The 22,631-nt window shown below is 42.6% G+C and overlaps 1 long non-coding RNA gene across 2 annotated transcripts in view; it reads right to left on the minus strand.

The window, feature by feature from the left end:
* LOC141110041 (uncharacterized) overlaps positions 1 to 22,631 on the minus strand; it is a 138,408-nt gene that overhangs the window by 29,678 nt on the left and 86,099 nt on the right. The window contains exons 1-2 of one of the 2 annotated variants that reach the window (XR_012236217.1): positions 17,123 to 17,271; positions 16,927 to 17,008 (exon numbers count right to left, since the gene is read on the minus strand). This is a non-coding gene — a long non-coding RNA (uncharacterized lncRNA). Of the gene's footprint in view, positions 1 to 16,926; positions 17,009 to 17,122; positions 17,272 to 22,631 lie in introns of those variants that run through there. The other variant, XR_012236218.1, reaches the window with a different exon arrangement.

Consider the following 22,631-nt stretch of genomic DNA (forward strand, 5'->3'; position numbering starts at 1 on the left):
TAATAGGTCTGACCAGTTGTTATGATGGTCAGAAATATAGCAACATAGGAATTGCTCCAAGGACCGATTGGCTCATTCTGCAGCCCCATTAGACTGCGGGTGATACGCAGAGGAGAAAACAAGCTGAATTCCCAACTGTGCACAAAAAGCTTGCCAGAACGGGACACAAACTGACTACCCCTATCCGAGACAATCACTTTGGGTAGCCCATGTAAGCGAAAGATCTCCCGAGCAAAAATGGAAGCCAGATCCTTAGAAGTGGCCAACTTCTTAATTGGAATACAATGGGACATTTTCGAGAATCGGTCAACCACCATAAAAGGATAACTGTGTTGCCCTGGGAGTTGGGTAACTCCACAATGAAATCCATAAAAAGGTGGGTCCAGGGCCTCTCTCCATTGGGTATGGGTTGTAGGAGGCCCACTGGAAGGTGTCGTGGAGTCTTACTCTGAGCACACATGGAACAGGCAGCTACAAAGGCTGTTACATCAGCACGTAGGCTAGGCCACCAGAATTGTTGGGATATGGCCCAAAAGAATTGATTCTTCCCTGGGTGGCCAGCAGCCTTGGGAGAATGGCAAGTCTGGAGCACGCAGTATAGAGACTCTCTGGGACAAAGCAGTGGTCACAAGGTTTCTCAGGAGGAGCATGGACCTGAGCGGCAAGAATTTTGTCACCCAAAAGGAGAAGTGAGACTGGTGCGAACCGTAGCCAGAATACGATCAGGAAGAAATCACAGGAACCAGAACCGACTCCATCTTGGAAGTGGAGGAAAATTGTCGTGAGAAAAAGAGTCAGCCCTTACATTCTTAGTACCGGGTAATTGAAACTAGACAAGAAAAGAGCCCATCGTGCCCTTCTGGGACAGAGGCATTTAGCCTCAGACAAGAATGTGAGATTCTTTTGGTCAGTAAGAATGAGAGCCGGCACAGTGATACCTTCGAGGAGATGTCTCCATTATTTCAGAGCTAAAATGATAGCTAACAGCTCTCTGTCACCAAACTTGTAATTTCACTCCGCAGGTGACAATTTCTTGGAAAAGTAGCCACAAGGATGCATAGCACTTTCAGAGGTAAGACTTTGAGACAGAAGGGCGCCAACTCCAGTCTCAGAAGCATCAACCTCAAGGATAAAAGGTAACGTAGGATCAGGATGTGCCAATACAGGAGCAGAAACAAAGGCAGCCTTGAGACTCTCAAAGGCCTTAATGGACTCCGGAGACCAACTTTGTGGGTTACCGTGCTTTCTGGTCATATCAGTCAGGGGCTTGACCAGAGACAAGAAGTTACGAATAAACTTCCGATAATAGTTGGCAAAGCCAAGAAAATGCTGTAGAAGACGTGAACCCACAGGTCGGGGCCACTGTAGGACTGCTGAAAGTTTCTTTGGGTCCATCGAAAAACAAGCAGTGGAAATGACAGGAATTTAATGGAATCACAATCACAATGGAATTCTCACTTCTCCAGATTACAATAGAGATTGTTCTCTCTTAGTTTCTGAAGCACACGGCAGACATCTGTGTGGTGGCTCTCCAGGGACTTGGAAAATATGAGGATATCGTCAAGATAAACCACCACGGACATCGACTGCTGGAAGAAAAAGGGCCGAAGGAGATCATCCGCCACATCTTACGGCCATCCTTGTTGTCTTTTTATTAGTAAAGATCCCCTGAGAAGGTGGCGGGCACAGATTTGTGGGAATGATCTCGGGGGTTCATGTTATTTGGTTTTGTTTTACTGCTGCTTCATCATACGCCCTCCGATTCAGTGAATGCTCTTCAGCATCACCTCAAATGGCACCAGGACATCCAGACCAGGAGACTTCATCTTTTGAGCACAATTCCTCTTCATCTGACAGCAATTCAGGCTGTGCATTGGAAGACTACCTCGATATTAAAATAAACCACTACACATAACTGCAACAAATCTGAGGCCATCGTTACAAAATTCCTGGAAAACTGACGGGGCATTACGAGGTACTTATAATGGCCTGTTCTGGTATTAAAACAAACACAGTTTTTCCACTCGTCGCCCTCCTTAATCCTCACTAAATTGTATGCTGCTCTTCAATCAAGCTTTGTGAAAATCGTTGCTCCCTTGAGGCAGTCAAATAACTCCGTAATCAACGGAACTGGATAGGCATTCTTAATCATGAAACGATTGAGACCCCTATAATCAATACAAGGTCTCAGTTCACCACTCCTCTTCTTCACAAAGAAGAAACCAGCACCAGCAGAAGACGAAGATTTGCGGATGAAAGCTCGAGAAAGTGCATCTGCAACATACTCCTCCATGACCCTATCCTCCAAGACAGTAAACCCGGCCATGAGGGGGTATGGCACCAGGTTGAAGGTCGATTGGGCAATCATACAACCGGTGTGGAGGCAAACTACCGGCTTCACCTTTGTCAACGACATCGCTAAAATCGCGGTACTCCTCCGGCAGGGAGGAGAATGAAGAGGTGTACATGACCTTGGCTACCTTTTGGAAGCATGTCTTACTGCATTGTGACGACCAGGAGAGAACCTCAGCACGGAGCCAATCAAAAGAGGGGTTGTGCCTCTGTAACCAAGGATAACCAATAACCAGCGGAAACTTAGGTGAGGAAATAACTTGGAATTGGATTATCTCATGGTGAAGAACCCCTACGGCCATGGACAACGGAACAGTCTCATTAGTCACATGGGCAGGCTGTAGAGGTCTCCCATCAAGAGTCTCAATGGCAAGTGGAGTGTCATGCATCTGCAGTGGAATCGAGTGCTGCGATACAAAGGCAGCATCAACGAACAGGCCTGCAGCCCCAGATTCGATTAGAGCCTGTATCTCGACGGATGACTCAGCCCAAGAAAGGGTAACCAAAACCAGGGGCTTATCCTTTCGGATAACTGGGGACGAAATAACGCCACCTAAGGTCTGTTCCTGACAGGACCTCAAGGTTCGGGCGTTCCCTGGATGGGTAGGACAAGATTTCAAAAAGTGATCTTCCTGGCCACAATAAAGGCACAATCTCTCCCTCCTCCTAAGGGTTCTCTCATCCACAGAGACGCGTGAAGCCCGAGTTCATGGGTTCATCTTCACAGACCTATTCGGTACCAGAAGGCATGGGAGGTGAGGGAAGCAAGGGTGGGACTGCAAAGTTCAGAGACAAATGTACAGGAGGCTTCCACAAGTGCTCCTTAAAAGGAAGTCTTTCTCTGAGTCTGGAGACAATGAGAATGGCACACCTGATCAACCTCTCCAGCTCAGTGGGTATGTCTCAAACTGCTTTCTCATCCTTGATGGTATCCGAGAGACCATGAGAAAAAGCAGCCACGAGGGCCTCATTGTTCCAAGCAACCTCTGCTGCTGGAGTACGTAATTCAATGGCGTAATTGACAACAGTTCTCGTACTCTGTTCGATGGACATGAAGCACTTGGCAGCAGAAGTGGAGCGTGCGGGAACATCAAATACACTTTTAAAAGAAGTCGCAAACTCAAGACAACAGGTTTTTGCGTCTCCCATAGAGGGTTTGCCCAGGCAAAGGCGCTCTCGGAAAGCAAAGATATCACAAAACCTACTTTGCTTCTGTCCATGGGAAACGCCTGGGGCAGCATCTCAAAATATATCTCAACCTGGTTGAGAAACCCTCTGCATTGAATTGGATCGCCCCCAAATCGCTGGGGAAGTGGAGCGGAACCAGACATACCTCTCTCTTATACAGGTAATACTCAAGGCAGGTGCCTGCACAGAGACTGAAGCAGCAGCAGGGACAGCCTGCAACACAGGTTGTACTGGAGCAGCCACAGTGGGAGATTACAGGTGAGCCGTGTGACTCAGGAATGTTTGTAACGCCATGGCAATCTGATCCATGTGGTGATCCTGCTCATCCAATCTGGAATAAATATAACCAACAAGTGGATTGACTGCATCTTCTGAATTCATGGCCTTCGCCTACTGTCAGAAACCATGAATCAGACTGAGACAGGAGTACAGTTAAATCACAATTGTTTAATAATAACAATAAAAAGATAAACAGAGTAAACATAGCCAGAGTTCAGGAACAGGAACGGGTAGTCAGACAAGCCAAAACATCAGGGAGCCAGAGATGAATGTAGTAGAACAGCAAGCAGGATCTGGAGCCAGACGGAATGTCAGCCAGGCAAGTCTTTAACAAGAACACAGGAGAGCGTCTCTAGAGATGTGACCAAGGTGAAGGCAGAGATCATCTGGGCTGGACGGCTTAAGATGGCAGGACTGACGAGCAGGATATCATCAATAGGGGAGTCACTGTGAAGAGAAAGGAGCTGGCAATTAGCCGACAGATGAGCGGCCAGCTTTGAGAAGGAAGGGCTGAGCCCAGCCCTGACACGCATGCTCCAATTCTGCTGCCAAAAGCCTCATGTCCATCAAACAGAGTACGCAAACTGTTGCCGATTATGCCATTGAATTCTGTATTCTGGCAGCAGAGGCTGCTTGGAACAATGATCCCTCGTGGTTGCTTTTTCTCGTGGTCTTTTGGATACCAAAGATGAGATAGCAGTTTGAGACATACCCACTGAGCTGGAGAGGTTGATCACGTTTATCAAAATAAAAAGGGAAGTGGGAATAGGACCCAAGATGTCCTTACCTTCAGTGAAGGAAAAGGAACAAACTGCGGTTTAACCTGATATAACTTTATTAGAACAATTAGTAGAAAAACATTTTAATCATTGAAAGGAAAGCATAAACAATAGGAGATTGCATAAGGTAAAAACTGACAACGTTGTCACTTAAAAACGTCATTAAGTGTGACTTAATATATAATGCTTACATGTGCTTAGGCGAGGTGAGTTCCGGGAAACCTTGGTAGCACAAGTCGGTACCCGTATTGTGCTTAACCATGGACCTCCAGACTCCCTATATGCCTATAGAGCTGCTGCATTAAGTCTTAACAATGTTGAAGAAAGCATTGGTTTTCTCAGACAAATAAATGCAATTCTGGCTAGAAAGTATTCCTGATAGTTAGTGAACAGGACAGGTTTGATTTCTGGATGTAGCATTGTCAATCATAGAGATAATATATAAAAAAAAAAAAAAAATGCAGCACGCAGTGATGCAAGCATGCGACTTGAGTCAAGGAGAAACAATAGATCCACAACAAGCCTGTCAGTCATTCAGCACCATGTTTCCATGAAACATTAAAAGATAGCACCGCATATAGTTTGGATAAGAAAATATAGTCAGCTGAGTCAAAACACAGAGCCTCCAAAAAAAAAAAAAAATTTTTTTTAAATGTTCAGGCTGTGATTGCTTGCTGGATATGCCAGTTGAAAAGAGACTCGACTCATTGTTTAGATGGTATTAGATTGGTCCTCAATTGCAGCGACAAGGTGGTGAATCCAGAGTCCTTTGCAGGGGTCCACAGGTGTGCAGGTTGCAAATCTCTGTATTCCTAGTCCTGGTGACATGCACAAGATGTTATCCACTCAAAACCAGCATGGGGCCGCTTGGCCATTTACTTTCAGTTTTCAGTTGTTTGTGGATTTCCAGTTTGCAGAGATTTGCATGGACAGAATCCTTTTGTAGGCAGAGTGACACTCAGTGAATTACTTCCTGTTACATCACTTCCTGCCTAAACATGGTCATGTTAACCCCATAGGGGAATTCAGACTGCTGTAAGGAAAAAGTGTTTTTATACCGCTGCCATCTTGTGGTAGTATATGACTATTGCAGTTCATAGTATATAATCATTGATGTATAAGGTAAAATATAAATATAAAGTTGACATTATATGCTTTTAATCACATTTATTTAATTCCATAGTAGTTGTATTAAGATGTGAATGTAAAGCTAAATACAGATAGGTACATTTGTACAAACTGAGGCTTAGTATGATATTTTGACAATCGATCAATTCAGTGGAGATCAACTTACGGAGTCAGGAATACCTGTAAATTCAGCTCAGTGTTTCCGCGCGAGCATCCCCAGCCGAAAAATCCACTCCTTTTCTTTTTGAAGAAATATCAGGTCGAAGTCACCTCTTCTTACTGGGAGTTTTAAGGCACAGAACCCTTTAATTTTGAGTCCGTTTGTTTCCCTATTGTGCTATTTTGAAAAGTGTTCTCCTATGGGGGTATCATCATCTGGGGAACGAATACTTGAGAGATGTTCCCCTATACGGACCTTTAAAGGACGCTTTGTTTTGCCCATATACAGTTTATGACAGGGACATTCCAGCATAAACAGTACTCGTGTAGTATTGCAGTTAATGAAATGTTTAATTTGATACACCTTTCTTCCTGTTGCATCTGTAAATGAGTCAGATCTATCTACAAATATGGCATTTTCCACAAGCATACATCCCTCGCAATGGAGGCAGGTCCGTGAGCCAATTGCGTGGATTGGGTCTGGTATATTCAGATCTGATGAGTTCATCAGTCAGATTTTTGGCTCTTCTTGCTACCATAAAGGGTTTAGGGCCAACTATAGAAGCCATATGGGGAGCTCGAGTCAGTACGTGCCAATGTTTAGTCAAAATCGTTCGTACATCTTCCCACTGTGTACCAAACGTGGTGATGATTTTCACTTGATCAGAAAGGCTCTTCACACGTCTCTCTGCAGAGGAGAGGGCCTTTAGGAGGAAGTAGAGATTGTATCTTTATTGTGGCCAGGCAAGTCACTTCCTGAAGTCTTGTCCTACCCATCTGGCAAATGCTTGCACCTGAGGTCCTGTAGGGGACAGACCTTAGGTGGCGTTGTTATGTCCCCAGTTATCCATAAGGATAAGCCCCTGGTTCTGGTTACCCTTTCTTGGTCTGAGTCGTCCATTGAGATACAGGCTCTAATCAACTCTGGGGCTGCAGGTCTGTTCATAGATGGTGCCTTTGTGTCTAATCACTCAATTCCACTGCAGCTTTCTGCCACTCCACCAGGCCATTGATGGGAGACCTCTACAGCCTGACCATGTGACTCATGAGACTGCTCCATTGACCATGGCTGTAGGGGCTCTTCACTATGAGATAATCCAATTCCAAATCATTTCCTTACCTCCTTTCCTGGTGGTTATTGGTTATCCTTGTTACAGAGGCACAACCCCTCTTTTGATTGGCTTTGTGCTGAGGTTTTTTCCTGGTCGCCACAATGCAGGAAGACATGTTTTCAGAAAGTGGCTAAGGTCTTGTGCACCTCTTCATTCTCCTCCCTGCCCGAGGAGTACCGTGAATTTATTGATGTTTTTGACAAAGGTCAAGCCGGTAGTTTGCCTCCACACCAGTCGTATAATTGTGCAATTGACCTTCAACCTGGTACCATACCCCCTCGTGGCCGGATTTACCCTTAGTCTGTCTCGGAGGACAAATCCGTGGAGGAGTATTTTGCAGATGCACTTTCTCGAGGATTCATACATAAATCCTCGTCTTCGTCTGCATTGAACCTACAGACCAATGAAAAATTCATAAAGGCAATCAGGGCAGCTAAAGCAATTGCACCAAAGGAGAGGTGCAGCCACAATGCCCTGTAACCCTTGGTATGCCAAAAGATGCTCACTCTTAACAAAAAAAGTTTTAAAAGTGTAGAGGAGCATGAAGAAGCTAAACCAAAGTATATATGTCATAGAAAATGTATATATAAGAGAAATGGTGTATATATACGCATTTACCTAAGATGATACACATATGCGTGCAACCAATAAAAAGAAAAAGAAAAGCACAAAATATTGATAAAAAAGTCAAAAAAGGAGTAAAATCCATCAATAAAATAATGAATAAATAAATGAATAACATGACAAAATCAATAAAATGCATTATATATCATATGAGTAAACGCATGCATGTATGTACATATACATACATGCAAGATATACAAACTATACCAAAAATACAAAATGTGATGCGTTCCAGGAGTGCTAGGGATGGACTGATGACAATTCCGGCAAACCGACACACACATCAAAGGCTGTGCGTGGGGGGACACCCGAATTGCAACAATCCTACAATGTGTCAATTATAAATATCCAAATACATCTCCCAACAAACCAAGAACACATCAAAGATGTATAAACAGAAAAAAAACAAATAAAGGAAAACCAACAGACCCCCCACACAAAGTGGAGGACTAAAAAGAAGGAATTTAGAGGACTCAAAGATATTAGAATTACTTCACAAGATGAAGTCGCACAAGATGAAGTTGCACAGAAGCTATGATTATATAGAGAGATATATGCCCAATACATAGAAGGTAACCAACATCTCCAATATTGTATATGTGCATATAAATGTATGTATAGATGCATGATTGTAAAACATGCATTAGGGAATGCAATAGAGCTACTCTGAATCAATGTTAACACATATACAAATGTGCAATAAAGGAGGAAGACAGGACAGGGCTCTTCATTTGTGTGTGTGGTGGTTTATCTCTACAATATTCTCATATTTTCCAAGTCCCTAGAGCAGGGATCTTCAAACTACGGCCCTCCAGCTAATGCGGAACTACACATCCCAAGAGGCATTGTAAAAATCTGAGATTCACAGACATTACTAGGCATGATGTGAATGCTGAACAACTGGCGGGCCATAGTTTGATGACCCCTGCCCTAGCGAGCCACCACATAGATGTCTGCCATGTGCTTCAGAGAGGTAATAACCTGTATTGTAAATTGGAGAAGTGCAAGTTTCGAGAACAGGTTAAATTCTTGGGTTATGTCATTTCCACTGCTGGTTTTTTTGATGGACCTAGAGAAACTTTTGGCAGTTCTACAGTGGGTGCAACGTTTTCTTGGCTTTTTCAATTATTATCGGAAACTTATTTGTAACGTCTCGTCTCTGGTCAAACCCCTCACTGATATGACCAGAAAGGAAGGAAGGTAACTAGGGATGAGCCGAACACACACACACCCCCCCCGGTTCGGTTTGCACCAGAACTTGCGAACAGACAAGAAATTTGTATGAACATGTGAACACCGTTAAAGTCTATGGGACATGAACGTGAAAAATCAAAAGTGCTCATTTTAAAAGCTTATATGCATGTTATTGCCATAAAAAGTGTTTGGGGATCCGGGTCCTGCCCCAGGGGACATGTATCAATGCAAAAAAAGTTTTTAAAACTGCCGTTTTTTCAGGAGCAGTGATTTTAAGAATGCTTAAAGTGAAACAATAAAAAATGAAATATTCCTTTAAATATCGTGCCGGGGGGGTCCCCTTAGTCTGCCTGTAAAGTAGCGCATTACCCTGATGTTTAGAAAAGTACCGCAGCAACATTATATTCCTAAAGCAAAAAATGTAATTTAAAATTGCTCACAGCTGTAAAATATTGCCAGATCCCGGCAATATACATAAAAAATCATTTTAAAAAACTGTGTGGGTTTCCCCCCAGTTCATACCAGGTCCTCTGGTATGGATATTAAGGTGAACTCCACGCCAATTTTTTTTTTAAATGGCGTGGGGGGGTCCCCCCCAAAATCCATACCAGACCCAAAGGGCCTGGTATGGACGGATGGACGGGGGGAACCCATGCCGTTTTTTTCTTAATTTTGTCATAGGGCTCCCCTTAACTACTTCAATACACTATATTATATATTGTACACTGCACTATATACCTTGCACTGTATTATATATACTATACGGACTGCACTATATACTCTGCTGAAAAATTGGGTCTAATGCCGTGTACACACAGGCGGTCTTTTCGGCATCAAAGGTCCGACGGTCTTTCCGACGGACTTTCAACTGACTTTTGACGGACTTCCGACGGACTTTCGAATGAACGGACTTGCCTACACGCGATCACACCAAAGTCTGACGGATTCGTACATGATGACGTACGACCGGACTAAAATGAGGAAATTGATAGCCAGTAGCCAATAGCTGCCCTAGCGTTGGTTTTCGTCCGTCGGACTAGCATACAGATGAGCGGATTTTTCGACAGGACTCGAGTCCGTCGGAAAGATTTGAAACATGTTTCAAATGTAAAGTCCGTCTGATTTTTGCCCAAAAAAATCCGCTGCAACTCCGATGAAGCCCACACACAGATTCGTCCTGTCGGACCAGTTTGTACACGGCATTAGGTGTTGGTGGTGCCAGAACACTGTAACCCCTCACAGTTACTCTTGATGGGTGCAGGAACGGTTCCTGCTGTTAAATATTATTTCAGAGGCTGCTTGACCTCCTTTAGTGGCCTGTGAGCGTCTGCCTCTCCTTGGAGGCCTTCCAGACATGGGTATTTTTTTTTTTTAACATCACACTACACTGTATTATATACTGCGTACACAGCTTGAAGTGTATTTGAAACTGTACACACTGTATTATATACTGTGTACACTGCCTGCACTGTATGGGAAACTGTATACTGCCGAATGCGCTGTATATATAGGCTATGCTGAATGCAGAGTATATATATTGTGAGATTGGGTTGATTAAACTCAAGTAGCAGGTGCATTTACAATGAGCTGCGCCAGTCCAAACTGTCGTTTTAGGGCGTGGCAGCTCATTTTTATTGAGTAAAGGAAAAGTTCACTTATACACCAGTTGCCCATGCAGGGATTTCTTCCACAAAACATGAATTAACGAAAATATCAAGCCACCTGGCTTATGTGTTGGCAGCACTGCTGTTCCTCTTACCAGTGCTGTGTCATTCAGCTCTCTTGCACACTTGGCTCTCAAGCCTTTAGTTGCAGTGCCCTGCTGCATGGCCCACCTCTGGCTTAGGGATTGGGGTTCTCCTGACACCCGTGATAGGAGCTGACTTAAATTCTGGAACTGAGACCTGCTGGCTTGTGGCTGGGTCCTCTAAACCTCTTAATGAGACCTCTGTCCAGTGGCTTCTGGCTGGAGCCCCCTGACCCCGGGTGAGACCTTCCAACTCCAAACTGGAAGTGGTCTCCAAAAATGAGAGCTTTGAGCAATTCTCAGACCTGACTATATAATAACCCTGCACACCTGTGTAGTGAGCCAGGTTGCAGGGGTCTAGCAAAACCTGGACCCAGGATTGAATGTTCTGATTCAGAACTACCAAATCTGGAGAGATGCTAGTTCTGAACCTTGCATTAACCCTTAATGAGTCTCCTGGGTCACCTTTTCCTATAAACTTATAGTGACAGAGCCTCTCTCTGTCACAATATATACTAGTCTGACTGTGTGTGTATATATATATATATATATATATATATATATATATATATATATATATATATATATATATATATATATATATATCAAATACACTGCTACTAACTAACCAACCTGCCTGCCTAATCTAGCTCAATCTCTCTATCTCCATCCACTATAACACACTATACGGGCACTGTGTAAGCAGCCTTATATAGTGTGGGGCATGGACTTAGTCCCCCTGAGCCATGATTGGCCAAAGGCAACACAGGGCAACACAGTTATCCTTATGGTGGTTGACCGGTTCTATAAAATGTTTCATTGTATTCCACTTAAGAAGTTGCCCACATCCAAAGAACCGGCTTCCATTTTTGCTTGGGAGATCTTTCGCTTACATGGGCTACCCAAGGTTATCATCTTGGACAGGGGTAGCCAGTTTCTGTCCAGGTTTTGGCGAGCCTTTTGTGCACAGTTGGGAATTCAGCTTTCCTTCTCCTCTGCGTATCACCCGCAGTCCAATGGGGCTGCAGAATGAGTCAACCAGTTCATGGAGCAGTTTTACGTTGCTACATTTCTGACCACCAATGGTCAGACCTCTTAACTTGGGTGGAGTTTGCTCACAATAGTGCTGTCAATACCGATTCCCGATTGTCTCCATTCATGGTGAATTATGGTTTCCAACCATCCATGTTGCCTGGGCTTTGTTCCTCAGAGTATTCCTGCGTTGGAGGAGCATCTCCGTGGTCTTCGTTCCACTTGGGTACAGGTCCAAGAGTCCTTGCGACATGCCAATGATAGGTACAGACTCCATACTGCCCGCGGACGCCTTCCTGTGCCTTCCTACCGAGTTGGGGACAGGGTCTGGCTGTCATCTCACAACCTCCGACTCCGTGTTCCCTCACTGAAACTGGCACCACGGTTTATTGGGCCTTTCCGTATTCTTCGTAGGATCAACCCAGTCGCTTACGCTTTAGACCTTCCTTCTAATATGCGTATTTCAAATGTATTTCATGTCTCTTTATTAAATCCTTTGGTATGCAACCGCTTCACCACCTCGGTACCATGTCCTCACCCAATTGAGAACCATGAGGAGTATGAAATACAATCTATCATTGATTCCCGTAGGTTCCGTGAACGCATACAGTACTTGGTTCATTGGAAAGAGTAAGGTCCAGGGGAACGCTCTTGGGTCTCATCCTCAGGCGTACATGCTCTCCTGTCCTCCTCCGTGCTTTCCATAGTCTTTTTCCCCTTAAACCTAGAGGTCCTCCGAGGGGAAGGTTTCGTTGAGGAGGGGGTACTATCAGGGCTGCGCTCAGCCCTTCCTTCTTAGAGCCCTGTGCTCAGCTGTCGGTTAATTGCCAGTACTCTTCATTCCACAGTGAATCACCTGGTCTTCATTTCCTGCTCGTCAGCTAGCCCTGCTGGCTATTTAAACTGCCTGGATCAGATCTCCTGTGCCTTTGCCTGGTCAACATATCCGGATACTCTCTGCTGTGTTTTCCTGTTAAAGACTTTGCTTGGCTGGCTTCCCTTCTGGTTCTTGATCCTGTTTGCTGCCTCTGACTATGCTGATTTCTGGATTAAAGACTTTGCCTGGCTGACTTCCCTTCTGGTTCCTAATCCTGTTTGCTGCCTCTACTACGCTGATCTCTGGACTCCTGTTTCACTGGCTTGTTCCGACTACCCGCTCTGGTTACCAAACTCTGGCTATGTTTTGACTATGCTTGCTCTGTTTATACTATTTTACCCTTTTATTAAAAAGTGTGATTTTTACTGCACTTCTGTCTCAGTCTGATTCATGGTTTCTGACAGCTAGAAATTTGGCCAAGCTAGCATTTAGACGCTGAGCATGTGGATGGCTGGGACGGTAATTTTTTTTACAGTTCAGCAATTGGGGTAGTGGTATTAATTTGCCTGCTGAAATCAACAGGTGGTGTACTGCTAGCAGATTGGCTTCAAGTGCTTGTGACACCCATTGCTATACCATCATTCCTCTTGTGCAGGTTTTTGAGGTATAGTAGGGATAGAGATCCCAGATGAGGAGCAAGGAGAAGTCTGATTTTTTTTTATAATGTCGGTCTTTCAGGTGTTGTTGCTAACGGACTGCATGGCAGGATGTCATATGTCTTGTCAAGCATGTGGTACACAAGTGGATGGGGTTCTGGCCATGCTTGATCCTCTTCAGACAGAGATTGCAAACAGCAACGGTGCAATCTACTGCAAATGTGTTGAAAAAAGCCCACTTTTGGAAGTCAGCAGCAAGTCAGGAGCACCTTGCACCTGTGGAGCTCTGTGGTGTAATGCAATAGGGTGGCTGCCCTTAAGCTGGCCCCTGGAGGACATCCTGCTTCATTGGAGTTGTGCCTCTTCCTCCTCACTTTCCTCTTCTGTTCTCTCAGGCACCCAAGTACAGTCAGTGACCTCATCATCCCCTCTGTCCTTGTCACTGGAGCAAACGTGGCAGTATGCCACAGCTGGGGGAACATGACTGCTAGTTTCTTGTCCTTCTGTGGAACCCCCTCTCTCTGGGCTCACGTTACTCCTTTCCTCAACCTGGGAACCAAGATCGGAGCATTCAAATTGCTGCGCATCCTCCAGCAGCATGTAACCGACACTGTCATTGGATAATTCTGGTGACTCTTGCATTCGTGATGGTGGGGCTATGGAAGGAGTAGCTGTGGACAAAGAACCGTTGGAATAGGCCACTTTGGCAGCTGCGGTGGAAGGCAAACTAGTATGAGCCTGGGTGACAGAGGATGAGGAGGGCTTAGTTATCCATTCCACCAACTCTTCTGTATGTTGTGGCTCAATAACATGGCCAGCAGCGGAAAAAAACTATAAGCCTGGCCCGCCTGCAGAGGATGCACCACGTCCGTGACCACCTCTTTTCACTGTAGACACAGAGGCTGCTTGCCCCCTTTTAGTGGCCTGTGAGTGTCTGCCTCTCCTTGTTGGCCTTCCAGACATGATGGGGATTTTTTTGGGGGGGGGGGTGGGGTTTCTGCTTGGTGCACTATAAACCTTTTTATTATTGTTTTTTATTTTTTTGGGGGATGATTTTTTATAACTCTTTATTACAGAGTGTGGGAAGGGAATATGGTGTCTGGGTGTAATATTTTTGTGCTTGGTGCACTATAAACCGTTTTATCATATTTTTTATTAGGAACATAACTATGCAGCAACCGTGATGATTTGTTTTTACTGCTGCTGCAAAAAAACCTAAAATAACATAAATATAAAAAAAAAATAAGAAAGGCCAAACAAAAAAAAAGGGGAACCACTGAGTGATGACGCAGAAAGAGAAACACCTGCGACACAGAAGGGGGGACAGCAATTAGGCACTAAATATTAGTAAAGGTGATACTCTCGCGCTATCACTTTATATAGTGTTACTAGACTACCGCAAACACCGATTAGCAAATCCGTGGCTAAAAAAAGGTGCAACGAATATTAAAGTGTTGCGCTGTCAAGTGGTGTTATATCAAAAAAGTATAGTCAATATGCATAAAATGGATGAAGTCAATCAAAAACATACTACACAGTATATATATATATATATATATATATATATATATATATATATATATATATATATATATATATATATATATATATACACAATACAATTAAATAGTGCAGTAACTAAAATAACAATAAAAGTGCAAAGTGACCACAGATGTGCCAATTATATATATGTGCAGTGACAAGTGAAAACTAAAAAAGTCCAAGTGAAGACACAACAGTGTCAAAAAAATGATTGATAAATTCCTTCTTACAAACAAACAATAATAAGGTGACTGTTGTCTATTTCTTTGCTGTGACACCTCAGTGCTCTCTAGCCCACCCTTCTGCTGCAAGGTAGCAGCATATAGACAAATTAGGTCTCTCTCTCTAGGGGTCCAGATATCTCCACCCTCCTTCAGGGATGTTTACAATGGTGAAAACAGCTTAAAAAACTGTGGAAAAGAAAAGGCCTTCTCCTTCAGACACCTGGTGGTCCTCCCCAATACTCTCCTCAGTGGTGATATGCAAAGGAGAGATCTCCAACAGTGCAGTACATTTCAAAAAAAGGTTTATTATAAACGGCTACTATTTTATTCACAATTAAATCAATAAAAACGGGCATATAATCCACGAGCGCCAAGCTCATCCTTCTGTGTCACTTCCGATGTGCCTATCGTCCAATTCTAAAAGGTATCGTCATGACCGCGTGACTTCATCAGGGGATAAAAAATGGCACAGCTGATGTCTTTATATAGTGTAATATAAATTATGTAGTGGCGTCCATTTTATTGTAGCCTCTCATTAAGAAACATTATAGCGGCCATTTTCCATTGGCTCACTATGTAAATCTACTTATGGTAGCTATTTCCTCGTCGATATTGGGTCGGCCATTTTCCAAAAGAAAAGATGTGGGGGCAATATATTCGTTCTCCCTTGCATACATATGGAGTAAGAACTCAATGTATAATACCTATAAAGCTGAACAAAGCGTGGCCCTAGCCGAATAGGTGGTAAATAACGGTTCCAATCAGGGTTCAAATATGCACCCTTAAAAAACCTTGATAAATTTCAAACATATATAGGGATACAGGAGTACAGTAGGAAAAAGTACATTTTGGGGAATCCCATCAAATATGGATTGCCATCTGTACAGAGGAACAAGGAAATTATACACAGCAATTTACGGAATAAATCTATTTTCAATCCTATGATTAATGATAATAAACATATTGAGTTGTTCAAGAAATTGGTGCAACAAGATGTTAGAGACATGAAGATTAAGAAGAAAAAAGAACCAACGTACTGTATAAAAAAAAAAATGGCATCCGCACATTGACATAGTTATCAGGCCAGCAGATAAAGGAGGGGGAATTGTAATCCAATTTAAAGAACAGTATCATGATAACATGCTCAAACTATTGGGAGATAAAGATATCTATTTGATTCTACCGAGTAATCCCATCTTCATATTTAGCTTTAGAGGCACTATACATGGAGTTCCTTCTCCATATGTATGCAAGGGAGAACAAATATATTGCCCCCATATCTTTTGGAAAATGGCCAATGCGATATCTACGAATAAATGGCTGCCATAAGTAGATTTTTATATTATCAATTTTTTTCTTAATATTTATCACTGCAAGAAAAAGACAGAAGGAAAAAAAGCCCAAAAAGATTCCTCTCCCGCTGCACCGTAAGGGCAGTCCCAGGGGGAGGGGTCCACAGAGGGGATGCGCAGTAACTGATGAAGCAGGGAAAGTGAGGTAGAAAAAAAGAACAGTGTAAAATCAAATCTAAGTACAGTACTCAACTGTGATTATATGTTTAAAATATATATGTGGGTGTGTATATCTGTAGTAAAGACAATTTTCCTCAGAAAGATGGGACTTTAAATGGATCACAGTCAGGAAATTAGTAGAAAAAAAATATTTACATGATGATATCATGATGAAACACATGATACGAAGCATTGGATAAAACCAAAACATATATGTCAATACACAGAATTAAAAGACCAACTAAGAACCAAAGCCCAAAAGCTGTCAAAACGACAGACCATCCAACGCGTTTCGAAAAAACACACATGGTTTTTATCTTCTTCAGGGACTAAACGGGCTTATTGTTTTCAAAGCTGAAAGTTGGATCTATGGTGATAAAATAAATATCATCACAAACATGTATATAATGATAAGACATAGTCATGTAAAACAACAAGATTTACAACAGGTTTACATATAATAGTACTGACCGCCGCTAGGAGCGTTTCACCAACACAGATGCGATGATTCAATTAAGAGTAAAAGGGTCAGAGGAGAATATCCATCCACCACATGCATCTGCAGGTCAGATTGCCACTTACCTATGGGAGGTTTTTTTCCCCTAGGAGGATGCTGTAGTGAGCAGAGGGGAATGATGATCGCCGAGACTGTCTAAGAATTAGTCTAGATGGAAACAACAGATATAGAGAACTTTTCATTATCCTCGTTATGTCACTTAAATAAGACACTGAGTAAAAGCAATAGAGAGCATAAGTCTCTCTGTGATTATAAGCTTACATTCTCAGGACTTTAACATTGGTATACCATAACAGATCTGTGAAAGATCAGCCAGATATTAGCATGATCTAATGTCCATGTCCTAATTTTGTCTGGTGGTTGGACAGGGCACAGTGGAGGAAAGAGTATAACCTCAAATGATGGATCTGTAATGATCTGTGAATCAAACAGAAAGACAGGATGAAGTCCTATTTGCAGCGACATTAGTTAGCACTAGGTCAGATATAAAGACAGGCTGACTCCAATACCAGCAAAAAGATAAATGCCTACATGGAGAGCAGGATGAAAATTTCAAAATATTCACCCACCTTAACTCCTGGAGTAGCTTGGCGTGGCTCTTATTGTCAGTCAACACGACAGAGGCTGATCTGTAAGAAGGCCAGGCTTTAAATGCAAATTGGCGTAATTGCAGATTGCATACACCTGCATCAGCCCGTCGGATCATTACCGACAGGCTGATTACTAGCATTGTGAATCAGCTGCAAAGTCGCAAAGTAGCGGGGGGTGGGTGCCGATGTTCATGGCCAACGGTCACGATGAGGGAGGGACAGAACACGGAAGTATGTGTGTAAACACACAAATCCGTGTTCTGTTCTGAGAGCAGTGACAGATCATGTGTTCCTATTAGCTAGGAACCATGATCCGTCACTTCCTCTAGTCAGTCTCCTCCCCCTTCAGTTAGAATCACCTCCCAGGGAACACAGTTAACCCCTTGATCGCCCCCTAGTGTTAACCCCTTCACTGCCAGTGACATTTTTACAGTAATCAATGCGTTTTTATAGCACTGATCGCTGTATAAATGCCAATGGTCCCAAAAATGTGTCAAAATTGTCCGATGTGTCTGCCATAATGTCAAAGTCACGATAAAAATTGCAGATCGCCACCACTACTAGTAAAAAAAAAAAATAATAATAAAAATGCTATAAATCTATCCCCTATTTTGTAGACGCTATAACTTTTGAGCAAACCAATCAATATACGCTTATTGCGTTTTTTTTCACCAAAAATATGTAAGAATACATATCGGCCTAAACTGAGAAAAAATTAGCTTTTTTTAAAAAAAAAATGAGGATATTTATTATAGCAAAAATTACAAAATATTGTGTTTTTTTCAAAATTGTCACTCTTTTTTTGTTTATAGCGCAAAAAATAAAAAACAGCAGAAGCGATCAAATACCACCAAAAGAAAGCTCTATTTGTGGGAAAAAAAGGAACGTCAATTTTGTTTGGTTACAGCGTTGCACGACTGCGCAATTGTCAGCTAAAGCGATGCAGTGCCGAATCGCAAAAAATGACCCGGTCATTCAGCAGCCAAATCTTCCGGGGCTGAAGTGGTTAAGGAAAGTGTCTTTAATAGTTTCCGCAAATTGCTAGTAATCTCTAAGTGCAGTACTCAACCATAATTATGTATTTATAATATATGTAGGTGTGTATGTATATCCAAGTGTTAAATAAGAGGAAAAAAAAGGGGGGGAAAGTAAAATCTAAGTGCAGTGCTCAGCCATGATTATGTGTTTAGAATATATGTGGGCGTATATGTGTTTCCAGATATGAGAGAGAAAGAAAAAAAAAAGGGCGAGAAACTGAAATCTAAGTACAGTGCTCAGTCGTGATTATGTGTTTAGACTATATGTGTATGTGTTTCCAAATGTAATTTGGGAAAACTTGATAGCTTTCCCAAATTTCCTTGTAATCTCTAAATGCTAAGCTCAACCATAATCATGTATTTGTAATATATATAGGTGTGTATGTATATTCGAGAGCAAAAAAAAAATAACCTATGTAGTTCATTTCTTATTCATCTACTAAACATCAAAGTGCACCTGTGGGAGGAAGGGGAACATGCGGCAATATCAAACTTTTTCGTAGAAAAAAAAAAATCAACCTGCATCCAACGCCTAATATACTTTAATCTCTATCAATCTCTGAGGAATAGTACTTCCAGCTTGCCCATTTTTAAATTTGTCTTGTTGCTTTCTGGTCTCATGCACCCATCTTTCAACCTCCATTATTACATCAACTTCTCTCTTCCATTCCGAAAGAGTGGGGCATGTGGCTTGTTACCAATACCTGGGTTCTAATATTTTGGCTGCATTCAATAGATGTGGCATAACACTTTTTTTTATAAGATTTGACAGATACAGGCATTGCATGGAACAGAAAATGTAAAGGTGATAACTCTATGGGTTTGATGGTCATCTTCTTAATCCGTGGGGCTATTTCATCCCAAGATGGTCTAATCTTTGGACAAGACCACCATTTGTGGAAGAATGTACCCTTTTGTTTACAGCCCCTCCAGCAGCATTTGTCTGCTGTTGGATTTATCTGTACTAATCGGGCGGGGGTCCGATACCATCTAGCCACAAACTTATATGACATTTTTTTTGGATAGAGGAACTTATAGAGGTAGAATATGTTGATTCTATCAGTTCTTTAACTTCTACTGAAGTAAATGTATGACTTAGTTCTCTCTCCCACTCTTTAATAAAATGGGGGGTTGTGATGTTTTGACCGCTGAGAACCAATTTATACATTTGTGATAGCAGGCTTGACATTGTCGTACACAGAGTTTCAAATGTAGTTAGAGAACTCAAAGTCCTTACTCAAGGTTCTAACTTATTAAAAAAATCAAACATTTGGTTACTGCTTCTCCACCTAGTTCTCCACCAAGCCATAGGCATGTCCCCTCTGAGATGATACCAGCTCCAATAAAGGTGATAAGGTTCCTCGAGGGGCATACCTAGTGCACCTTGTATTCCCTTCTGATCCCCATGGGCCTAATGCTCCAACCTCCTCTCCCGGGGGGGGGGGACCATCAATATCCTTCTAATGGAGCCAGTGGGGATGTGGGGGGCATATTTACAAGTTTTGTTCATTCTATCCCACACCAATAATGAATTATGGGTTAGTGGGGATGTCCAATTTGACAGTACCCTAGACATAGCCGGTATCCATGGTGCTCCCGCTAAATTTCTACCTGCCATACTTTTCTCTACCGAGACCCATACTTTGAAGAGTCATGACACCAGTTTAGAATGTGTATCAAAGACATTGCCCTATAGTACAGGGCTATATCTGGTAGCCCAATTCCCCCTTCCCCTTTGCCTCTATGTAGGATATTATAAGCTATTCTAGAGTTTCCATTGTTCCATATAAAGGATATAAAGGCTTTACATATTCCTTTAACCACTTCCGGCCCGCTGGCCGTCATGTGACGTCCTTGACTTTGTGCGGGTCGACGCACTGACTTCACCTCGTGTTTACAATTCGGATGGGTTTGTCTGTTTGTGCGCTGGCCGGCACATCAGACTTAAGGCTCATATTGACGCTACCATTGTAAGTGCAATTAAAGATTTAATAAATGTAAAAGGTTTTACACTATTTGGAGCCTTTATCTTTTATGTACCATGCCCACCCACCCATCGGTCTGAGCTTATAAGAGGCGGCTTGAGGACTTTGAGCGTGCTCACTGTGTGATGGAATCAAGCTGTGTTTAACTACAAATGCTTTCCCTGATCCTCTGTAATGGGGGATCATGGCAATCTGGTAAGAAATGATTACTTCTAATTGGTGGTGGATTCAGCACAACTTTTTGACAGCATCTGGAGATGCCATCACACATGTGGATGGACTGTATTATTTGAGCACTGGTGGACTTTATATTGAATTGGAATCTATATAACTGATATTTATTTATGATTTTATGGTTTAGCAATTCTATTTTTCTTTTGATTTACTCCCACTGGGGGTCATTTACTATAGAGCTGCGGCGCTAATTAGCGCTAATTCATGGCAATTTAGCGCTAATTAGCGCTAAGACGGTATTCACTATAGCGCTGCTGAGAAAATACTCCCAAAATCGAATTTACTATAGTTCCCTAAAAACCAAATAGCGCCCAAACCCTTACACTGCTAAAATCTGGAGTAGCGCACATGGAAATAATGTTTAGAGCATGATATAATTGCCTAAATGGTACTGAAATATGCAGTATATTATTTAAAGATAATCTGCTTTTAAACTGTGTGAAAAAGTGATTTCTACACTGAAATATCTTTAGAAGTCTGAGAAATGAAAAATTCTCCGTTTTAGACAACTAGGTGCCAACACAACTGAGCATGCTCAGACCTGAAAATAGCTCTCATTTTAACTCAATTGTCTTTTTTACCCGGCACTATAGTAAATACCAAAATGAGAGCTAATTAGAGATCATTTTTTGAAAGTGAAAATCTGCTCTATTCTAGTCCATATCAAGTTTTAGCCATTGATTCTAATGGAACAATTGTAACTTTCACAAAAAAAAAACCTTTAATGTTGAGATGAAATGTATCTTTCTCTGAAATAAATTTTCCTTTGCAACATTGCTGCTTCTACTTAAAATATTTAGTTTTTAAGAATACTAGAATGTGGAATGTTTGATGTTTTGGTAAAATATATTTTTCTCTGTCACTTTCACTTGTTACTCTCCATCTCACAACAATCTTTACCCAATGTCATGTACCTGACGGTAGAGCCTGATATGCAGGGAACGGCCTCTCTTGCTCCTCTGATTCTGGCCCCCTGATAGAGTAAACAGGAGGAGCAGAAGTGCAGAGTCGCACAAGTGCCAAACAGTTCGTCTTCACTGTATTGTAGAACAGCGGCAGGTGGCACGGTGCTGGAGCAGGGTTCTCCAATGAGCGGAAGATGCAGGTTGGGCAAGCCGGGTCAAACACTGGCGGGAACGTCAGGAGCAGAAGCGGAGGCAGGTGCGTAGTCTGGATGCAGGCAGGGTCGGCAACGGGGGGGCAGCGTGGTAGTAGAAGGAGCAGGCAGATATGGAGTCAGAACAAGCCGGGTCAGATGCAGGCAACAGGTAGCAGAGTCAGAGGCAAACCGGGTCGGTAAACAGGTGCAGGTATCACGGGTAAAGCAGGCAGGAACACACGGGAATGCTGTAGAATGGACATGCATTATTTATGTGTTTTTATGTGTAGTTATGTTTAGTTATGTGTAGGAGGTTCTCACATGTGGCAGCTCCGTGGCTTAGAGATTAGAACTTCTGCTTAGTATCCCTGAGCGTCTGGGTTCAAATAACAAACATGCTGCTTCATGTAGAGAAGTTGTCTCATCTCCCAGGTCCTATAACTGTGTCTAAATTTAGTATTTATGTGTAGGAGGGTTTCATCACCATTGTAAATCTTTTCCAGATACACTATTTAGCCAAAAGTATTGGGACACCTGCCTTTACACACACATGAACTTTAATAGCAGCCCAGTCTTAGCCCGTAGGGTTAAAATTTGATTTGGCCCATCCTTTGCAGCTAGAACAACTGCTGGGAAGGCTGTCCACAAGGTTTAGTGTGTCTATGCAAATGTTTGATCATTCTTCCTGAAGTGCATTTGTGAGGCCAGGCACTGATGTTGGATGAGAAGGCCTGGCTCGCAGTCTCTGCTCTAATTCAGCCAAAGGGTGTTCTATCGGGTTGAGGCCAGGACTCTGTGCAGGCCAGTCAAGTTTCTCCACCCCAA

This window comes from Aquarana catesbeiana, linkage group LG10 (assembly GCF_042186555.1).
Source record: "Aquarana catesbeiana isolate 2022-GZ linkage group LG10, ASM4218655v1, whole genome shotgun sequence".
NCBI lineage: Eukaryota > Metazoa > Chordata > Amphibia > Anura > Ranidae > Aquarana > Aquarana catesbeiana.